General features: G+C 43.5%; 1 long non-coding RNA gene and 1 pseudogene across 1 annotated transcript in view; one reads left to right on the forward strand and one right to left on the reverse strand.

Annotated features, from left to right (window-relative positions):
• Positions 1 to 20,668, forward strand: part of LOC105260899 — an 81,012-nt gene that overhangs the window by 35,896 nt on the left and 24,448 nt on the right. The window lies entirely within an intron of this gene.
• On the reverse strand, positions 6,298 to 6,884 carry LOC101092043 (annotated as a pseudogene).

Consider the following 20,668-nt stretch of genomic DNA (forward strand, 5'->3'; position numbering starts at 1 on the left):
AGCAACATCAAGACCGGTGCTTGATCAAACAACTGGTACCACAGCCTAGCCAAGTTGGCCCATAAAATTGACCATCACCATGCCTACAGTGGGAATCCACTGAATCAATTAACGCCCAGTTAATCCCTTCATTGACTTATTCCCTTTTCTTTGTCACCAAAAGCGACAATTTCTCTTTGACATACCAAACCGAAATCGAAATGATGGAGGAAAAATACCAACTACTTTCCCTTAGAGTCTTCAAGACATAGTCCTTGGAACCCTCCACGAACAGTAATGATACCTTTAGAAGTGAGATTAGAAGAGGAGTTTGAAGACCAGGTTCCCAAGGAGAATCTCAACAGAACCAAAGGACATGCTGTCTGCTGACACTTCCTTTTGGAAACTGCAGTCAAGGATACAAAGGCAGAAAACCCCAGGGAAAGAGCTTCTGCCAGGCCGGGGGAACTTCCTGAGGAGGGGTCCTGGGTGCCGTCTTGCATGGAGCCATCCAGCTGGAGGGGCTGCTAAGAAACCTCATAATTTTATTAAACAGATTTTATGTTTTTAAGAACCAAAAATATAGGGGTAAACCTGTGGTCTATTTGTGAATTATTAAGTAGAGCTCAGCAGAATGTGGAGCAGAATGGGCATTAAATAAATGTGATGTGCTTAATTAATGTATTTAATATATTAATGATTTATGTAAATATATTTTATTAAATTTGTTGATCTCATGGTGGAATCAGCCTGGCCACATTTTCTAATCTAGAAGATTGCACACCAAGCAAGGAAATCTCACCAACAAATAAAAGGTTGATTCCATTCACTACGTTGTCTTTTTGTTTTATTGATGGTTTCTTTTGCTCTGCAGAAGCTTTTTATTTGGGTGTGGTTCCAATAGTTTTATTTTGCTTGTGTTTCCCTTGCCAAAGGAGACATATCTAGAAAAATGTTTTTACAACCGATACCATCAACAAAACAAAAAGACAGCTTACTAAATGAGAGAAGATATTTGCAGAGGACATGCTCAATAAAGGTTAATATCCAAAACATATAAAGAACTTATACAACTCAACACCAAAAACCCACAAATGATCCAATTAAAAAATGAGCACGGTGGGGCGCCTGGGTGGCGCGGTCGGTTAAGCGTCCAACTTCAGCCAGGTCACGATCTCACGGTCCGTGAGTTCGAGCCCCGCGTCAGGCTCTGGGCTGATGGCTCGGAGCCTGGAGCCTGTTTCCGATTCTGTGTCTCCCTCTCTCTCTGCCCCTCCCCCGTTCATGCTCTGTCTCTCTCTGTCCCCAAAAAATAAATAAACGTTGAAAAAAAAAATGAGCACGGGACACAAATAGACATTTTGCCAAAGGAGACATACAGACGGCCAAAAGACACATGAAAAAAAAATGCTCAACATCACTCATCATCAGGGAAATACAAACCAAAACCACAATGAGATATCACCTCACTCCTGTCAGAATGGCTAGTCTCAAAAACACAAGAGACAAGTATTGGCAAAGATGTGGAGAAGAAGGAACACTTGTGCACTGTTGGTAGGAATACAGGCTGTTGCAGCCATTGTGGAGAACAGTATAGCAGCTCGTCAGAAAATTAAAAATATAATTGCCATATGATTCAGTAATTCCACTACCAGGTTTTTACCTAAAGAAGATGAAAACACTGACAGCCAAGATATGGAAGCAACCCAGGAGACCATCAGTAGATGAATCGATAAAGAAGGTGTGGCATAAAAAATGAAGTCTTGCCATTTGCAACAATATGAATAGATATAAAGGCTATAATGCTAAGTGAAATAAGTCAGTAGGAGAAAGACAAATATGATTTCACTCATGTGGAATTTAAGAAACAAATGAAGAAAAAAGAAACAAAAATACAGACACTTAACTGTAGAGAACAAACTGGAGGTTGCCAGGGGGAGGTAGGTGGGGGAATGGATGAAATAAGTGAAGTGGATTCAGAGCATACTTATTGAGGGGCGCCTGGGTGGCTCAGTCGGTTGAGTGTCTGACTTCGGCTCAGGTCATGATCTCGTAATTCACAAGTTTGAGCCCTGCATCAGTGAATTTTGAGCCCTGCATCCGTGTTGACAGTTTTGAGCATGACAATTTTGAGATGCAGTTTGAGCCCTGCATCCGTGCTGACAGCTCAGAGCCTGGAGCCTGCCTCGAGTTCTTTTTCTCCCTCTCTCCCCCTCCCCACTCACACTCTGTCTCTCTTTCTCTCTCAAAACTAAACATTTACAAAAAATTAAATATTTTAAAGTTTTTTTAATTTAAAAAAGAATATACTTATTGAGATGAGAACTACTGAGTAACGTATAGAATTGTTGAATCACTGTATTGCACATCTTAAACTAATACACTGTATGTTCATTAAACTTGAGTAAAAAAATTTTTTTTAATTTTGGGGTGCTTGGCTAGCTCAGTAGGAAGAACATGCAACTCTTCTTTTTTTTTTAATCAGAAAAGGTTTGTTTCTTTTAGGGACAAACAATTAAACCACACCAGAGGCCTAAATATACAGACACAAACCAAAGTAGCCATTTAGGATTGCTTGTTCTAGCTTCAAGAAGAATGCTGGTGCAATTTTGATTGGGATTGAATTGAATGTGTAGATAGCTTTGGGTAGTATTGACATTTTAGCAATATTTATTCTTCTAATCCATGAGCATGGAATGTTTTTCCATTTCTTTGTATCTTCTTCAATTTCCTTCATAAGCTTTCTGTAGTTTTCAGCATAGAGATCTTTTACATCTTTGGTTAGGTTTATTCCTAGGTATTTTATTATTCTTGGTGCAATTGTGAATGGGATCAGTTTCTTTATTTGTCTTTCTGTTGCTTCATTATTAGTGTATAAGAATGCAACTGATTTCTGTACATTGATTTTGTATCCTGCAACTTTGCTGAATTCATGTATCAGTTTTAGGAGACTTTTGGTGGAGTCTATTGGATTTTCCATGTATAATATCATGTCATCTGCAAAAAGTGAAAGCTTAACTTCATCTTTGCTAATTTTGATGCCTTTGATTTCCTTGTGTTGTCTGATTGCTGATGCTAGAACTTCCAAAACTATGTTAAACAACAGCAGTGAGAGTGGACATCCCTGTCATGTTCCTGATCTCAGGGAGAAAGCTCTGTTTTTCCCCACTGAGGATGATATTAGCTGTGGGCTTTTCATAAATGGCTTTTATGATGTTTAAGAATGTTCCTTCTATCCCGACTTTCTCGAGGGTTTTTATTAAGAAAGGATGCTTTATTTTGTCAAATGCTTTTTCTGCATCGATTGACAGGATCATATGGTTCGTTTCTTTTCTTTTATTAATGTGATGTATCACATTGGTTGATTTGCGAATGTTGAACCAGCCCTGCAGCCCAGGAATGAATCCCACTCGATCACAGTGAATAATTCTTTTTATATGCTGTTGAATTCGATTTGCTAGTATTTTATTGAGAATTTTTGCATCCATATTCATCAGGGATATTGGCCTGTAGTTCTCTTTTTTTCTGGGTCTCTGTCTGGTTTGGGAAGCAAAGTAATGCTGGCTTCATAGAATGAGTCTGGAAGTTTTCCTTCCTTTTCTATTTTTTGGAACAGCTTGAGAAGGATAGGTATTATCTCTGCTTTAAATGTCTGGTAGAATTCCCCAGGGAAGCCATCTGGCCCTGGACTCTTATTTGTTGGGAGATTTTTGATAACTGATTCAATTTCTTCACTGGTAATGGGTCTGTTCAAGTTTTCTATTTCTTCCTGTTTGACTTTTGGAAGTGTGTGGGTGTTTAGGAATTTGTCCATTTCTTCCAGGTTGTCCAGTTTGTTGCCATATAATTTTTCATAGTATTCCCTGATAATTGGTTGTATTTCTGAGGGATTGGTTGTAATAATTCCATTTTCATTCATGATTTTATCTATTTGGGTCCTCTCCCTTTTCTTTTTGAGAAGCCTGGCTAGAGTTTTATCAATTTCATTTATTTTTTCAAAAAACCAACTCTTGGTTTCATTGATCTGCTCTACAGTTTTTTTAGATTCTATATTTATTTCTGCTCTGATCTTTATTATTTCTTTTCTTCTGCTGGGTTTGGGGTGTCTTTGCTGTTCTGCTTCTATTTCCTTTAGGTGTGCTGTTAGGTTTTGTATTTGGGATTTTTCTTGTTTCTTGAGATAGGCCTGGATTGCAATGTATTTTCCTCTCAGGACTGCCTTCGCTGCATCCCAAAGCGTTTGGATTGTTGTATTTTCATTTTCATTTGTTTGCATGTATTTTTTTATTTCTTCTCTAATTGCCTGTTTGACCCATTCATTCTTTAGTAGGGTGTCCTTTAACCTCCGTGCTTTTGGAGGTTTTCCAGACTTTCTCCTGTGGTTGATTTCAAGTTTCATAGCATTGTGGTCTGAAAGTGTGCATGGTATGATCTCAATTCTTTTATACTTATGAAGGGCTGTTTTGTGACCCAGTATGTGATCTATCTTAGAGAATGTTCCATGTGCACTCGACCACAAAAGACCCCGAATAGCCAAAGTAATATTGAAGAAGACCAAAGCAGGAGGCATCACAATCCCAGACTTTAGCCTCTACCACAAAGCTGTAATCATCAAGGCAGCATGGTATTGGCACAAAAACAGACACATAGACCAATGGAATAGAATAGAGACTCCAGAACTGGACCCGCAAAAGTATGGCCAACTAATCTTTGACAAAGCAGGAAAGAATATCCCATGGAAAAAAGACAGTCTCTTCAACAAATGGTGCTGGGAGAACTGGACAACAACATGCAGAAGAATGAAACTAGACCACTTTCTTACCACTATACACAAAAATAAACTCAAAATGGATGAAGGACCTGAATGTGAGACAGGAAACCATCAAAACCCTGGAGGAGAAAGCAGGAAAAAACCTCTCTGACTTCAGCCGCAGCAATTTCTTACTTGACACATCTCCAAAGGCAAGGGAATTAAAAGCAAAAATGAACTATTGGGACCTCATGAAGATAAAAAGCTTCTACACTGCAAGGGAAACACTCAACAAAACTAAAAGGCAACCAACGGAATGGGAAAAGATATTTGCAAATGACGTATCGGACAAAGGGCTAGTACCCAAAATCTATAAAGAGCTCACCAAACTCCACACCCAAAAATCAAATAATCCAGTGAAGAAATGGGCAGAAAACGTGAATAGACACTTCTCTAAAGAAGACACCCAGATGGCAAACAGGCACATGAAAAGATGCTCAACGTTGCTCCTCATCAGGGAAATACAAATCAAAACCACACTGAGATACCACCTCATGCCGGTCAGAGTGGCTAAACTGAACAACTCAGGAGACTATAGATGCTGAAGAGGATGTGGAGAAACGGGAACCCTCTTGCACTGTTGGTGGGAATGCAAACCGGTGCAGGCACTCTGGAAAACGGTGTGGAGGTTCCTCAAAAAATTAAAACTAGATCTACCCTATGACCCAGCAATAACACTGCTAGGAATGTACCCAAGGGATACAGGAGTGCTGATGCATAGGGGCACTTTTACCCCAACGTTTATAGCAGCCCTTTCAACAATAGCGAAATGATGGAAAGAGCCTAAATGTCCATCAAGTGATGAATGGATAAAGAAATTGTGGTTTATATACACAATGGAATACTACTTGGCAATGAGAATGAAATATGGCCTTTTGTAGCAACATGGATGGAACTGGAGAGTGTTATGTTAAGTGAAATAAGTCATACAGAGAAAGACAGATACCATATGTTTTCACTTTTATGTGGATCCTGAGAAACTTCACAGAAGGCCGTGGGGGCGGGGAAGGAAAAAAAAAAGAGAGGGAGGGAGGCAAACCATAAGAGACGCTTAAAAACTGAGAATAAACTGAGGGTTGATGGGGGGTGGGGGAGAGGGGAAAGTGGGAGATGGGCATTGAGGAGGGCACCTGTTGGGATGAGCACTGGGCGTTGTATGGAAACCAATTTGACAATAAATTTCATATTAAAAAAAAAAACAAAGTAGCCATTTAAAGCATTAGCTACTGAGGTACAATACATAGGTTGGAGAAAAATGCTTCACCATCTGACCATATATCAAACTTTGCTCCATCAACAGCTGAGCTCTGCTAGTTGAGGGTAAGAACATTATCCGCAGAACCAAAGGAAAACCACCCTGTTCCACAAGTACTGACACATTTTAGACCGAATTGTGGGGACAGGTTTCCCAGTGAAGGGAAGAGGGGGGGAAAAGGCTGTGTCCCTCCCCTAGGGCATGAGGCTGCCTTACAGAGCGCCACAGGACAACGGACCTCCGTTGCTCACACTCAGACCTTGGCGGCCTCCTGCAGCGATGCATCCTCTGAACCGGTGCCACGGTTTACCGGAAAAGGCATTTGTCCATCGAGAACTGGCCATCCACATTGGTAAACAGCATCAAATGGAAATTCACTCTGCCATCTCCCCGACATTGGCCTTCCTGTGTCACAGCACCATGGGCTGCCTGAATGGCCTCATTCTTTTCAAAGCATTTTGCTCTGCCTTCAGGGGACAGCTTCTCTGTTTCAGAAAGAATCTGTCCTCACACTCCAGTTTGTCTTGGTTACTGGCCACCGCCTGTGTAAGTCCAGTGGTACCTCGCAAGTTCCCGATGGTCCGCTTCATGAAGTGCCCCTTAGGACTGACTTCTCTTCCCTTCTGGTCTCCAGTCTGTTTTCTTCCTCAAGGTCTCCTGCTGGGCCGTGAGGGGAAACAGCAGCAGCAGAAGCAGCAGTGCTCAGTCAGGCACTGGTCCCAAGCCCAGAGCCGCCTCCAGCCCCAGCACGTCCTCGAAGCGCCCCTGGCCGGCGACCCCCAGCCAGGCCAGCACTTTGTTCAGCATCTCAAGGTTAATCTCCAGCAGTTTGAGCTGCATCTTCATGGACCGCAGGCTGCGCCAGTATCCAGAGAAGAAAAACAGCCAAGAACATGCAACTCTTGATATTGGGATTGTGAGTTGGAGCCCCAACTTGGGTGGAGAGATTATACATAAACAAACAAACAAACAAACTTAAAAAAAATTTTTACAGATGCATAAGCTTCAAAAAAAGTCATTTGCATGAAAAAAAGGTTGATTCCACCTTTCCCCAAGGTTGGAGGAATTGACCTCATGTTGATGTATTTCTCCACACTGAGCAGCCTCCAGTAAGTCCACCTTCCTGATGTGACAGCAGGTGGAGAGAAGAATGAATGTGCGGCGTAGCACGTGTAGAGCCGGGCCCCTCTCAAATCCACAGGGCTCCATTTTCTCTCCTTGATCTCACTGACATCAACAACATTACACCATGTCAGTGACGAATAAAAGAGAAATCATACCACAATCCTGTGACCCCTTCCTGCCCTTGCCCATGGGCAGAGCTTTCTTAAACTGAAGGTACGCTCAAACGGAACTCTGGAAAGAATTTAACAAAGCATCCGTTTACAGAGCGGCACACAAGGGTAATGGATACAAAGAAGGAGAGTGAAGACCCTTGAGACCAATAACCGTGATGGAGGCAAAGAGAGGGTAAGCAGAGGCAAGGGGAGTAAACAGGCTTGCTGAGCTTCGTGGAGCCCGAGAGAAGGAGCCAGGCGCCAGTGCATGGAGCACAGATGTGGGGGAAGAAAGACCCGAGCTCTCTGATCTCTCCTTTGTACCTCTCACTGGCCACACCCACAGGAAGTCAAAGTGGAGGCAACCCAGAGGGTCATCCACAGGGGCCAGCCCCAGAGGGCACGTAACAGGGCTGAGAAGGGTGGACCGTGGGTGTGGACGACAAACGAAGAATAACCCACATGGCATCCTATTGTGCCTCACTCTCGGTGGAAGCTCTTACAACTAGTGTGCAAGGAAGCAGCCCCCATGACAAATTCCGAGAGGAGTGGGTTGCCACCTGCACTTGTTAAGCTAGAAACGCCAGAACCTAAGAAGGTGTTCATTTCTCAGTGGCGGTGTCCTTAAAGGGGCGGGGGTGGGAGAAGGGTTGTGCCCTGAGCCCTGCGTCCCTGGGAAGTGTGGTGGTGCTTCTTCGGCCTGGCGCCACACCATAATCGCCACACAGGCTTGAACAGGGGAGGCTCTCGGAGGCGGGGAAGGGAGGCAAGCCAGTGGGGACAGGGAGATGGTTAACCAAGCAAGGACCTCAGCACTGCTAGTACTGATTCCAGCCTCTTGAAATGTGTGCTGGTGCGGGACAGGTCCAAAACTCCCCATGGAGGGGCGGCTGGCTGCTTCAGTAGGGAGAATGTGGAATTCTTGATCTCAGGGTTGTGAGTTCAAGCCCCATGCTGGATGTAGAGATTACTTAAAAATAAAATCTTAAAAAAAAAAAAACAAAACCCTGGGGCACCTGGGTGGCTCAGTTAAGTGTCCAACTCCTGATTTTGGCTCAGGTCATACTCTCATGGTTCATGAGTTTGAGCCCCGCATCAAGCTCTATGCTGACAGCCCAGAGCCTGCTCTCCCTCTCTCTGCCCCTCCCAGTCTCTCTCTCTCTCACAAAATAAATAAATAAATTTTAAAAATAAATGAACATTGGGGCGCCTGGGTGGCTCAGTCGGTTGAGCATCCGACTTCGGCTCCGGTCATGATCTCGCAGTGTGTGAGTTCGAGCCCCGCGTCGGGCTCTGTGCTGATAGCTCAGAGCCTGGAGCCTGCTTCCGATTCTGTGTCTCCCTCTCTCTCTGCCCCTTCTCTGCTCATGCTCTGTCTCTCTCTGTCTCAAAAATAAATAAAAACATTTAAAAATAAATAAATGAACATTAAAATAACCTCCCCATGGAAAATAATGAGCGTTGGCAAGGATGTGGAAAAACTAGAACGCTTGTGCATTGCTGCTGGGCATGTGAAATGGTATGGCCATTGTCGAGCAGTTTAACTTGTAGAATTACCATATGATCCAGCAGTCCCACTGCTGGGACTGTAGCCAAAAGAACTGAAGGCAGGGAACATTTATAGCAGCATTATTCGCAGTAGCTAAAGGAGGAAACAACCCAAACGTCCATCGACAGACCATGGAGGCGCAGAGGATGATATATCTATACAATAGAATATTATGCAGCCTTAAAACAAATGAAATTCTGAGGGGCCCTGGGTGGCTCGGTCGGTGAAGCATCCGACTTTGGCTCAGGTCATGGTCTCACGGTTCATGAGTTCGAGCCCCGTGTCGGGCTCTGTGCCAACGGCTCAGAGCCTGGAGACTGCTTTGGATTCTGTGTGTGTGTCTCTCTCTGCCCCTCCCCAGCTCATGCTCGCTCTCTCTCTCTCTCTCTCTCTCTCTTTCTCTCTTTCTCTCTCTCAAAAGTAAATAAACATTTAAACTCAAAAAAGTGAAATTATGATACATGTTACAGCTGTGGGGAGAGAGAGATTAGCACAGACCTAGGGCTCTGCCTTTATTAGGGTCAGAGGGTGGGGTGTCTCCTGGCTAATTTGAAGCATCAGAACTGAAATTAGGGCATGGGAGAGCGGGAGCAGGGTCACTCGAGTGGTCAGGTCTAGAGTTTCCATAAAAGGAACTTCGTGGGTAGGGGAGTCCTACCTCTTTATCTGGTCATTTTATTGGTAGCTGTGTCATATCGCTGGCAATATGTTTATTCACAAGGAATGTCTTTTATTTTTAATGTTTATTTATTTTTGAGAGAGAGAAAGAGAGAGAGAGACAGAGTGCAAGCGGGGGAGGCTCAGAGAGAGAGGGAGACACAGAATCGGAAGCAGGCTCCAGGCTCTGAGGTGTCAGCACAGAGCCCAACGTGAGGCTCAAACTCACAAACCATGAGATCATGCCCTGAGTTGAAGTCAGACGCTTAACCAGCTGAGCCACCCAGGAGCCCCAGGAATGTCTTTTTTTTTTTTTAATTACTTTTAAAAGTTTCTTTATTTTGAGAGAGAGAAAGAGAGAATGCACGTGGGGGAGGGATAGAGAGAGAGAATCCCAAGCAGATCTGCATTATCAGTGCAGAGCCTGATGCAGGGCTCAAACTCACAAACCACGAGATCATGACCTGAGCTGAAGTCAGATGCTCAACCGCCTGAGCCACCCATGCGCCGCAAAAGGAATGTCTTTTTAAATGAAAGCCTCCCCACTCTGACAGCGTGGAGCCTGCTTGAGATTCATTCTCTCTCTCTGCCCCTCCACCCACTTGAGCGTGCATGCTCTCTCAAAATAAAAAACAAATTCACTTAGTTAAAAAAACAAAAACAGAATGCCTCAGCATCAAAAGCTTAGTGTCAGATATTTACACTACATGCTACATTATGAATGAGCCTTGAATACATTATGCTAAATGAAATAAGCCAGTCACAAAAAGACAAATACTGTATGATTCCACTTACATGAGGGACCCAGAATGGGTTCTCCAGGCCCTCTAACTGGCCTGCTGAGCTCTCACCTCCCGCAGGCCCTTCTGCCTTGAGGGTCAGGAGCACTCCATGGGCGACCCCATGCTCCTTGTATTTTCCCCGAGTGAAAATGAAATTCCTACATGGAATACAGGAACTCTTCCTTATTTACCTTTGCTTCCGTGCCCTCCATGAAAACTGGTAGGAGCCGTGGTAGGTGCTGTTGATGCCCAGCCTGATTCCCTTGATTAGAGCAGTGGTGCTCCTAATGTTAGCTCCTGCTCACAGCTACCCCTTCTCCGGAGAATCGCACTCTGCGGGGCAGGAGCACAGGGCCCAGGGGGTTATCACGCTCCTCCAGCCCATCCCCAGTAGCCCACAGTTGGTGACTGCCCGGCTCCCTGCTCTAATTGGAACCAGGTCTGTGGTGCAATTCATGGCCCAGAGCTCCCTGTGGGACCAGTCTCCTGCTGCAAGCACACCTTTGCTTAGTTAACCATGTCCCTACCCCACCCTGCTTCCCTCACTCCCCTTCTCCTGAGAGCCACCCCTCAGGAAATCCCTAGAACAAGACTCCCCGAGGCCCTGTTGTAGGAAACCTGACCTAACACAGTAGCGATCACGTACTTGCTTTGCACTGGACACTGTTCTGAGCACTTTACCTATATTAATTCACTCAAAACACATACGTTAATAATGAACAAGACCTATGACTGATGTATCTTTCTAACCCCTAGAACTCAGTGCATTCCTGCTGTCTGATAGATAATGTGAAGCCTTCCATCACGCTGGCGAATCCATTCTCCATTCTGCCTTCCGGTAGGATTCTTGCTCTTTCTCTACTCCTTCACTCTCACTTCCAGGGGCTTGAGTCGAGCTGACCCTTTCCTCGGGTTCAGGGTGGGCACATGACCCAGACCTACCCAATCAGGGGCTTCCATTCCCACAGCCATTGGCTCAGGGATGGTCGCATGATCTAAGCCAGGCCAATAAAACCCAATTCCTGCATTTTCACTGAACTTGTTGGGTCCGAAGTTTTCTTTGCACTGGGATTGCTAAATCGGGAGGGTGGGAGCCCGGGACCACCCACAGCCATCTTGCCACATTAAGGGAAAGATTCTCCCTAAGTGAAACCAGAGGAAACTAAAACCAGAACAGCTGGAGAGATGGGATTTCCAAAGTTTCCAGCTAAGGATGTGAATCCATTCACCCCAGCCTTCTAAGTCTTTGGCCAATAAATTCTCTTTTCTGTTTAATCCGGTATGAGTCAGATTTTGGTTACTCACACTGAAATTATCCCAGTACAGATTGGTTTCTTACCAGGGTGCCAGTGAACATTTATGGGAATACTATTACTAACAGGGCCACCTTGTTCATGTTACATGCGTTACGTCATGGATTTTCAAAACCACTTTGCTAAAACCAATTGGTAACACTGGTGATTCAACATTTTTATTCACATCCTAGAAGAACTTTGAAAAACTGTTCCCCGTGTTTTTTTTTTTCCTTTTTCCCTGCCATATGCCTTTAAATTCTTTTTTAATGTTTGTTTATTTTTGAGAGAGAGAGAGCACGAGTGGGGGAGATACAAAGAGAGAGAGAGAGAGACGAAGACATGGAATCTGAAGCAGGCTTCAGGCTCCTAGCTGTCAGCACAGAGCTGGGCTCTGGGCTCAAACCCAGGAACCTGGAGATCATGACCTAAGCCCAAGTCAAGAGTAGCTCTCCACGGATTAAGCCACCCAGGTTCCCGTCCCATATGCTTTTTAAAGTTTTAACACTTCACTTAATTTTTGTTTGCTTTAACATTTTAAAAACCACTTTTCATGTTAAGTGCAAAGGATGTAATTTCTCCTGTATTGGAGATACTGACATTTTCAGGTAAAACTCTTAGATCATTTTTTCAAGTGTAAAGTCTCAAGTTGTAGAAATTTGCAGGACAACATTGTGCTTACAGTTAACAATTCTGTACTGTACACATAAGAATTTATTAGGAGAGTAGATCTCATGTTAAGTGTTTTTTACCGCAAAACAAACTTCTGGGATCACCTGCAAATGTGTTTGATGGAACCTGAGTACCCCAGAGATTTAACACCCATCATTATCCATTTACAAAACACTGAACAAACTCATTTTAACAGCCAGAAATTTGCATCATTTCCCCCTTCAACTGATATTTTTATGCCATATCGCCTACAGAATTCTTCCTAGTACAATACATGTTTGAAGACCTTTTATTGATCATCCATCATTTCTGCCCAACTAAATTATATAAATTGAAATATTTTCAATTTCCTATGATTATAGGTTATAAGGTTTGAGTTTTCTTTATTTGGATTAATTTACAATTACAGTGATCAGCAGTATATAATTGATTAAAACAAAAACGCTGACAGTTATTAAACATAGAAAGTTGTGTTATTAGAAATATGTATCTTCGGGGCACCTGGGTGGCTCAGTCAGAACAGCATGTAATTCTTGATTGCAGGGTCGGGAGTTTGAGGCCTACATTGTGTGTAGAGATTACTTAAATAAAAATAAAACTTAAAAGAAAAGAAATACATATCTTCATGAGATGGATGATTTTTGGTGACACTGAGTCTATCTTGTTGGTGATAAAAATTACTGCTAGAATGAATAGGGCTTTGGGATCAGTTCTGTCCCCATTCTTTGTGTAGAAAGACGTACACATCAGCATACAAAAAGATTGATTCATGTACCAACTTTGATGGATCTCAAGGGCATTATGAAGACTAAGAAAAAGTCAATCTGGAAAAGTCAGATACCGTATAACTCCATTTATGTAACATTCTTGAAATGACAGAATTCTATTTGGGATTTTTCTTGTTTCTTGAGATAGGCCTGGATTACAATGTATTTTCCTCTCAGGACTGCTTTCGCTGCATCCCAAAGCGTTTGGATTGTTGTATTTTCATTTTCATTTGTTTCCATATATTTTTTAATTTCTTCTCTAACTGCCTGGTTGACCCATTCATTCTTTAGTAGGGTGTTCTTTAACCTCCATGCTTTTGGAGGTTTTCCAGACTTTTTCCTGTGGTTGATTTCAAGCTTCATAGCATTGTGGTCTGAAAGTATGCATGATATGATTTCAATTCTTGTATACTTATGAAGGGCTGTTTTGTGACCCAGTATGTGATCTATCTTGGAGAATGTTCCATGTGCACTCGAGAAGAAAGTATATTCTGTTGCTTTGGGATGCAGCGTTCTAAATATATCTGTCAAGTCCATCAAAATGACAGAATTCTAGAGATGGAGAACAAACTAGTGGTTGCCAGGGGTTAACGATGGGTACCGGAAGGGTGGATGTGACAGTCAAGGGACAGCATAAGGAAGATCTTCAAGATCTTCCAGACCTTGATTGTGGTGGTGGTGATGTGAATCTGCACATGTGTTAAAAAGGCATAGAACTACACACACACACACGTTGCCCCCATGTCTGTTTCCTGTCCTATAGCTACAGAAGATTAATCACTGGGTGAAACTGGGCGGAGGGTACATCAGTCTCTCTGTATTGCCTTTGCAACTGCCTGTGAATCCAAAATCATTTAATAACAAGTATAAAAAGGGGGCACCTGGATGGCTCAGTTGTTTGGGCATCCGACTTCAGCTCAAGTCATGATCTCACAGTCCGTGAGTTCGAGCCCCGCGTCGGGCTGTGTGCTGACAGCTCGGAGCCTGGAGCCTGCTTTGGATTCTGTGTCTCCCTCTCTCTCTGCCCCTGACCCCCTCTGTCTCTCTCTCTGTCAAAAACAAAATGAACATTGAAAAAAAAAATTTTTTTAAATAATAAGTATAAAAAGGATGCATCCTCTGAGAGACCAGCTTCACATAGATCAGTAAGTGGTCTGGAAGTTTTATCACACCGATATCCCTCTAATTCTTTTAATTCCTTCAGCATAATATGTCAGAAATCATTAAGTGATCTTTCATTAAATTAATTTTAATGATCTAGTAACGAGCCGTTCAATTATGTCCTCCTCTAATTTTGCTTAAGACAATGCATGGGAAATGACCTGATTTATCAGGACTGGCTGTCCTGTCATTAGTCATTCATATTCTCACTGCAGGCACAGAGATTTCCATTTGTCCCTTTGTTTGATGCTCCCCCCCCCCACCCCCGCAACAGCGCACTTTAGTTAGACTAAGGGTGGATTCAGGGAAGAGCGCTAGGAAGGGGGAGGGAGACTGAAACCCAGCTCGACAGTTCATCCACACTAGTTGTCAGGCAGATCCATAAGGGACAGAGGGCAAGTGCAAGTTGAGGATCTGGAAACTTGCCCCCCTTGCAAAGTTATCAAGATACTCCCCATCACCTGCAGGCGGACATAGCCAGACTCCATTCAACGACCCTGTTAGTAGCTCTATTTTTACAGCAGAGGAAAGGAAGCTAAGAAAGGTTAAGTAACCCACCCAAGACCCCCAGCAGATGGCTGAGCTGTGATCGGGGACTCAGATGCCTAACTCCAAAATCCACTGTCTTTCAGCCACACTGTCCTGTCCCTGGTTATCAAATCCAGCTTCAGTCCCCACAGAATTGTCGCCTGGTGACCACCAGGTGGCACCACCACCTCACAGTTGTCCTCATGACCGCACTGATGGTGGACTCCTTGATTTGGGGAACAGAGTTTGCAGCCTTGGGCTTCTCTCCCACTGTTACATTCTTCCTCTCAAAGATGGGTAGCCCTCATCTCTAGCTCTCATTGATTGGATTTCCTTGAATTTCACTTCTTTGATGCCAAAGGTGTACGCTGGCAGTTTGGCCACGATTAATTAGGTGAAGAATATATATATCATTATAACAACTCACGTACTGAGTGCTTACTGTGTCCCGAGCACTTTGCTCGGATCGCCTCATGTAATCCTTACAAAAGACAAGGTGGCAAATTCTGTTTTGTTAACAGTCTTTCGGGCCTGGGGCACCTAGATTGTTTTATTGTTTTACTCTTCAATAACTAACCAACATGTTTTTGGAAACGTTAATAAAATATTACTTCAGCTATTCTCATGGCAGACATATTTATAAACTTTTATTGGATAGAGTGGTCTATTCTGGGTAACTATAATAAAATGATGAAAACCTAATGGTTCATAAATATTATATATATTTGCTTTATAACCAGTATGTGTACATATATTTATATTTATTATAGAGACATACGTGTGTGTGTGTGTGTGTGTGTGCGCGTGTGTGCATGTGTGTGTAAAGAAGACTGGGCAAGGTGAGTGGGTACCAATTCTCACCCACTCACCTGGTACCACACCAGCTCCAGGCTTTAAGGAAATATGTACATGACTCCTTCTCAGATGAAATACCCTTACTAAATTTCACTATATGACAAAAAGATTTCCAACCCCAAGTTCAGTACCTCACTTAGAATCATCAGATTGACCTGGTATTGCCTAGCTAATTCCTTCACCCTGCACATGAAGGTATCATGATCCAAGGAAATGGTGATTTCCTTTAGACACACGGTAGTGCCGGTGGCAAAACCCGGATTCCCTGACTTTACAACAGAGTTCGTTCCACATGGATAGCTCTGACCTTGTGTGTTTACATTTTTTACTTTTTTTTTTTTTAAGTAGGCTCCTTGCCCAACGTGGGCCTTTCACTCATGACCATGAAATCAAGAATCGCATGCTCTACTAAATGAGCCAGCCAGGTGCCCCTCTGACCTTGTGTGTTTAAAAAAAATTCCGAATAAAGGGCTTCTCATTGATCTCTTCTTAAATGTCATCTTCTTGCTTTGGGTTTTGTGACTATTTAGATTTCTTTTTAAATATTATATCTGCCATCTAACTAACTAACAATATATCAAATTTTGTGCTGTTTATAAATTTCATTATGTTTTCTATGTCCTTTTCTGTGACTTTAAGAAAAATGTCAAGTGACCAAGTTTGAGAATACAACTTACATACAAAATCCATTTACATACAGATTCCATTTAGGGTCACACTGGTTCATTAAACCCAGAACTGACTAATTTGTGGGCTCCAGCACAAAATGAAAATGCAGGGGCACTTGGCTGGTTCAGTCAGTAGAGCATGCGACTCTCGATTTCAAGGTTGTGAGTTTGAGCCCAACGTTGGATGTAGAGATGACTTTCAAAATAAATAAACAAAATGAAATTGCAGGGCCTCATTTTCAAAAATTATTTAGAATTTCAAGATAAAGATAAGGGAGCATTAAATAAGTGTGGGCCCTTCTCGGTGTGCACCCTTGTGTGATCACACAGGTCACACACCCATGAAACCAGCCCAGATTTAACTTCTCTGATTTCAGTCATCCAACTTGCTACAAATTGGCTTCTCTGAAGTAAGTCCAGTGGGATCACCTCCAGCTGTGAGTAACAGCTGTCCCAACAAGGGATATCCCAACAACAGTTATCCCAACAAGCAAGAAAGATTTTACTTTTTCCATGTCACAAGAGATGTCGAGGCAGATAACCCAGGACTTCTGCCCTCTTCCACTTTCTTTAGAACCCAATTTCTCCTCTTGGCACAGGATAGCTGCCGAACCTCAGACCATCATATCCACATTCCAGGCAGGATAAATGAGACATGACAAAGCACAAAGAGCAAAAACCCTCTCTTAAGTATTTGCCTTTTTAATTCACAAGAGAAAACCTTCCCAGAGATTTCTGCCCATATCCCATTGGCCAAAACTGTCACATGGCCACACCTAGCTGCAAGAGAGGCTTGGAATTTGAGTGTCCCACTTTCTAGCCTCTGGGGTTTTGTTTTGTTTTTAAAGTTTATTTATTGTGAGAGAGAGAGGGCAGGGAATGGCAGAGAGAGGATTCCAAGCAGGCTCCATCCTTGTCAGCGCAGAGCCCGATGTGGGGCTCAAACTCACGAACTGTGAGATCATGACCTGAGCCAAAACCAAGAGTCCAACGCTTAACTGACTGAGCCACCCAGATGCCCCTGGACTGTTGATTAAAGCTGTCACAAACCTGCCTAGATCCAAAAGAGGAGCCAGAGACCCAGTAGGGTAGTAAAGCCAGCATAATTCTCAAAAAATTGTATGAGTCAGTTGTTAAACACAGCCATGTTAGACATCGATCATGGTGGGAATATTTACACCATAGGGGCCCCCGACTGGCTTAATCAGTAGAGCATGTGACTCTTGATCTCTGGGTTGTAAGTTTGAACCCCATGTTGGGTGTAGAGATTACTTAGAAATAAATTCTTTTTTTTTTTAATGTTTATTTCTTTTTAAGAGAGTGTGATCAGGGGAGGGGCAGAGAGAGAGAGGAGCACAGAGGATCTGAAGCAGGCTCTGTGCTGACAGCGGTGAGCCTGATGTGGGCTTGAGCTCACAAACCGTGAGATCGTGACTCTAGCCGAAGTGGGACGCCCAACAGACTGAGCCACCCAGGTGCCCCAGAAATCAAATCTTTCACAAAAAATTTTACACCACAGAAACTGGCAAATACTAGGAATCAGGGCTTCTTTCCTCAGAGAGGAAGCTGTTAAACATGACGCTTCATAGACCTCACCGCTCTATACAAAGGGCATCAAAACGTTTGCAGCCACGCTTTACATCATCCACAGCAAACCAACCTCAGTATCCTCCACATAAACTTCCTTTGGGCCAGCTAACATTTCTCTTTGGCCCACAGAGATAACCTGAGAGATCTTTCCAGATGTTTTCTACAATCCATGACCCACTAGCCTAGTAACTCTATGCAAAACCAAATTCAGATGCTTTTGGCTCAACTTGATCTAAATAAACCCATGCTGGCGCCCAGCATCACCACTTTCTTTTCCAAGCCCTCAAACTGTCAGTTTTGTAACTTATCCTAGAATTTTTTTTTTCAAGGGTTCTTTTGGTTTGCAATTTCTGGAAGCTTCCATGTGTTTGTTGAAAATTAGAACAAACTATTTTTTTAAAGCTTTTAATTGTGTAATGCCACACACTACATAAAGGCGCGTAAAGTATAAATATGTACTAATTGATAAATAACTATGCGTCAGACATCCCTGGAACGATTCACCGTAAGTAAGCTGAGTGTTGGAAGAATCCCAGAAGCCCATGATGTGTCCTGCCCAAAGAGGAATTCCCTCCTTCCTTGCGGGGAACCACTTTCCTGACTTTTCTGGCTTTCACTCCGCCACTTCTGTACACATTTCTGGCAAGTTTCTGCACATTTTTAAGTCACATAGTTGATCCACTGAACATTCAGTGAATGGACCCAGACCGTCTGTGTAATTGGGACACACTTTTGCCCAATGCTGACCTTCTAGTGCTTCTTCCTTTCTCTGTAGTTTCTCCAAGATTAACGAGACCGATTTCACAATTGTAGTTGAAAAATCTCTCAGACAATTTGAGGCCAAAACCTCCTACATCTTTGATGTGCTGTAGTGAGATTTCATCAGTATTCGTCAAGATGTTAGCCTCTCGGGAAATAGGAGATTGAAATTTAAATATGGTTTTTGCTGAGCCGGGTCTAAAGTTTCTTAATCATCTATCAAGTCTATTTTGAGGAAAGAAAAAAACTAATAGTTAACAAATATTAGAATATGTATAAAGTATTATAAATAAGCAATGGATAAGATGTTATGCGTAGGTACAGATATTGTACAAGGTAGTTTAGATCTGTATTCTAGCACCTGTGTAGCCCTCCAGTTCCCACCCTGTGTTTATGTGCTTCTCAGTTGGGGCTGCTTTGACAAGACTCTCCTAGACCGAACTTCAGGTTCATCTGGGGCTTCTTCTGGACGTTGATCTTGACCCCCACTCCCTCCCAGTTTTAGTAAGGATCCTGCTATGTTTTAGTAAGGATCCTTGCTACCTGGTCACTCTTGCTCTCTGATTACGTTTCCTACCCACAACCTTTGAGGTACAGGTCCTTGGATGGCCTTTAGTAGGAATCCTGTCGGGGCCGATTTAACAAGAATCCCCCTACCCTTGATGTCTCCTCTTCCTAAGTTCCCACCCACTGGCCCCCTCACGCTGCTCCTCGGCTAAAACTCCCCACCTGTCAGGGTTGAGCCCGCTGTGTCTTCCCTATTGCAATAGTCTTGTCACCGACAGCAATCATCCTGAATAAAGTCCTCATGCCATTTTAACCAGAATCAGAATAAGTTTTTCTTGACAGCTTTTTTTTTTTTGAGGGAGAGAGAGAGAGAGAGAGAGAGAGAGAGTGTGTGTATGTGAGCAGGGGAAGGGCAGAGACAGCGAGACACAGAATCCGAAGCAGGCTCCAGGCTCTGAGCTGTCAGCACAGAGCCCGACATGGGGCTCGAACCCACAAACCGTGAGATCATCACCTGAGCCAAAGTCGGAGGCTTAACCGACTGAGCCACCCCAGGCGCCCCGTTCTTGACAGGTTCTTAAATCCGGTTATCATACCTGGTGTTTGCTAATCTCTGGTTCTTTTCTTTCCATACGCCAAGCACTGAAATCCCAATTTTTGTTTTTCAGATGCCTCAAGCCCCACTGTTTAAATTTGGTCTTTTGTTTTCTTTTGTTTTGCTTTGTTTATTCTAATGTTTCTCAGCTCATTTTAGCCAGTCTCATACCTGGAAACCTGCGAGGGCCCAGAAGGAGAGGGAGAGGAACCAGCCTCCCACCCCAGGCAGCCATCTGTCCACTGTGTCCCTGCTCACAGCCTCATTAGGCATGCATGGGCACGCGCATACACGCACGCCCCCCGCCCCCCCATACCCATCTGCACGGCACTTGAGGGATGTCAGCTACCCCAGCACTCTCAGAAGTACCCCTGAGACTGAGTCTCTCCTTTGTCCCAAAGGATTTGGAGAACCTACAGTCATAATCACTTTTGAATTCTGTTAAACTGCACAGACCTTGACACGTGCAGGTACGTGAAGAATGAATGTGACTACAACACACGGAGATAGTTCACCAAGCGGTAAAAGAAGGAAAAACGAATTTCTCTCCCTTCCAAACAAGCTTGTGAAATGCTCCACAGTTCACAGCCTGGTAGGGACAGGGGATCCTTCTGCACTGAAACACAGGTCCCAGGGTGAGGAAGGTCTCTAAGATGTGCGCCTGTGACCTGGGGGCCTGCGGGGGGCCTGGCTGAGCCTGATTGATGGTGGAGGGGAGAGCTTAAATCAGTGTGCAGAAGCTGGCTTCCTCCCCATGCCTCCCACCCACCCCCAGCCTGGTTGTCCCTGTACAGTAAAACCTTGGATTGCGAGTAACTTGATCTATTAGTGTTCCACAAGAGGAACAAACATTTCTAATAAATTTTGACTTGATAAACGATGTCTTGCAAATAAGCCGTACAGGATGCCGAATGTCACATGATCACAACTGAGCCAATGGTTCTTGAAATTCACTTTGGTACACA

Source organism: Felis catus, chromosome C2 (genome assembly GCF_018350175.1).
Source record: "Felis catus isolate Fca126 chromosome C2, F.catus_Fca126_mat1.0, whole genome shotgun sequence".
NCBI lineage: Eukaryota > Metazoa > Chordata > Mammalia > Carnivora > Felidae > Felis > Felis catus.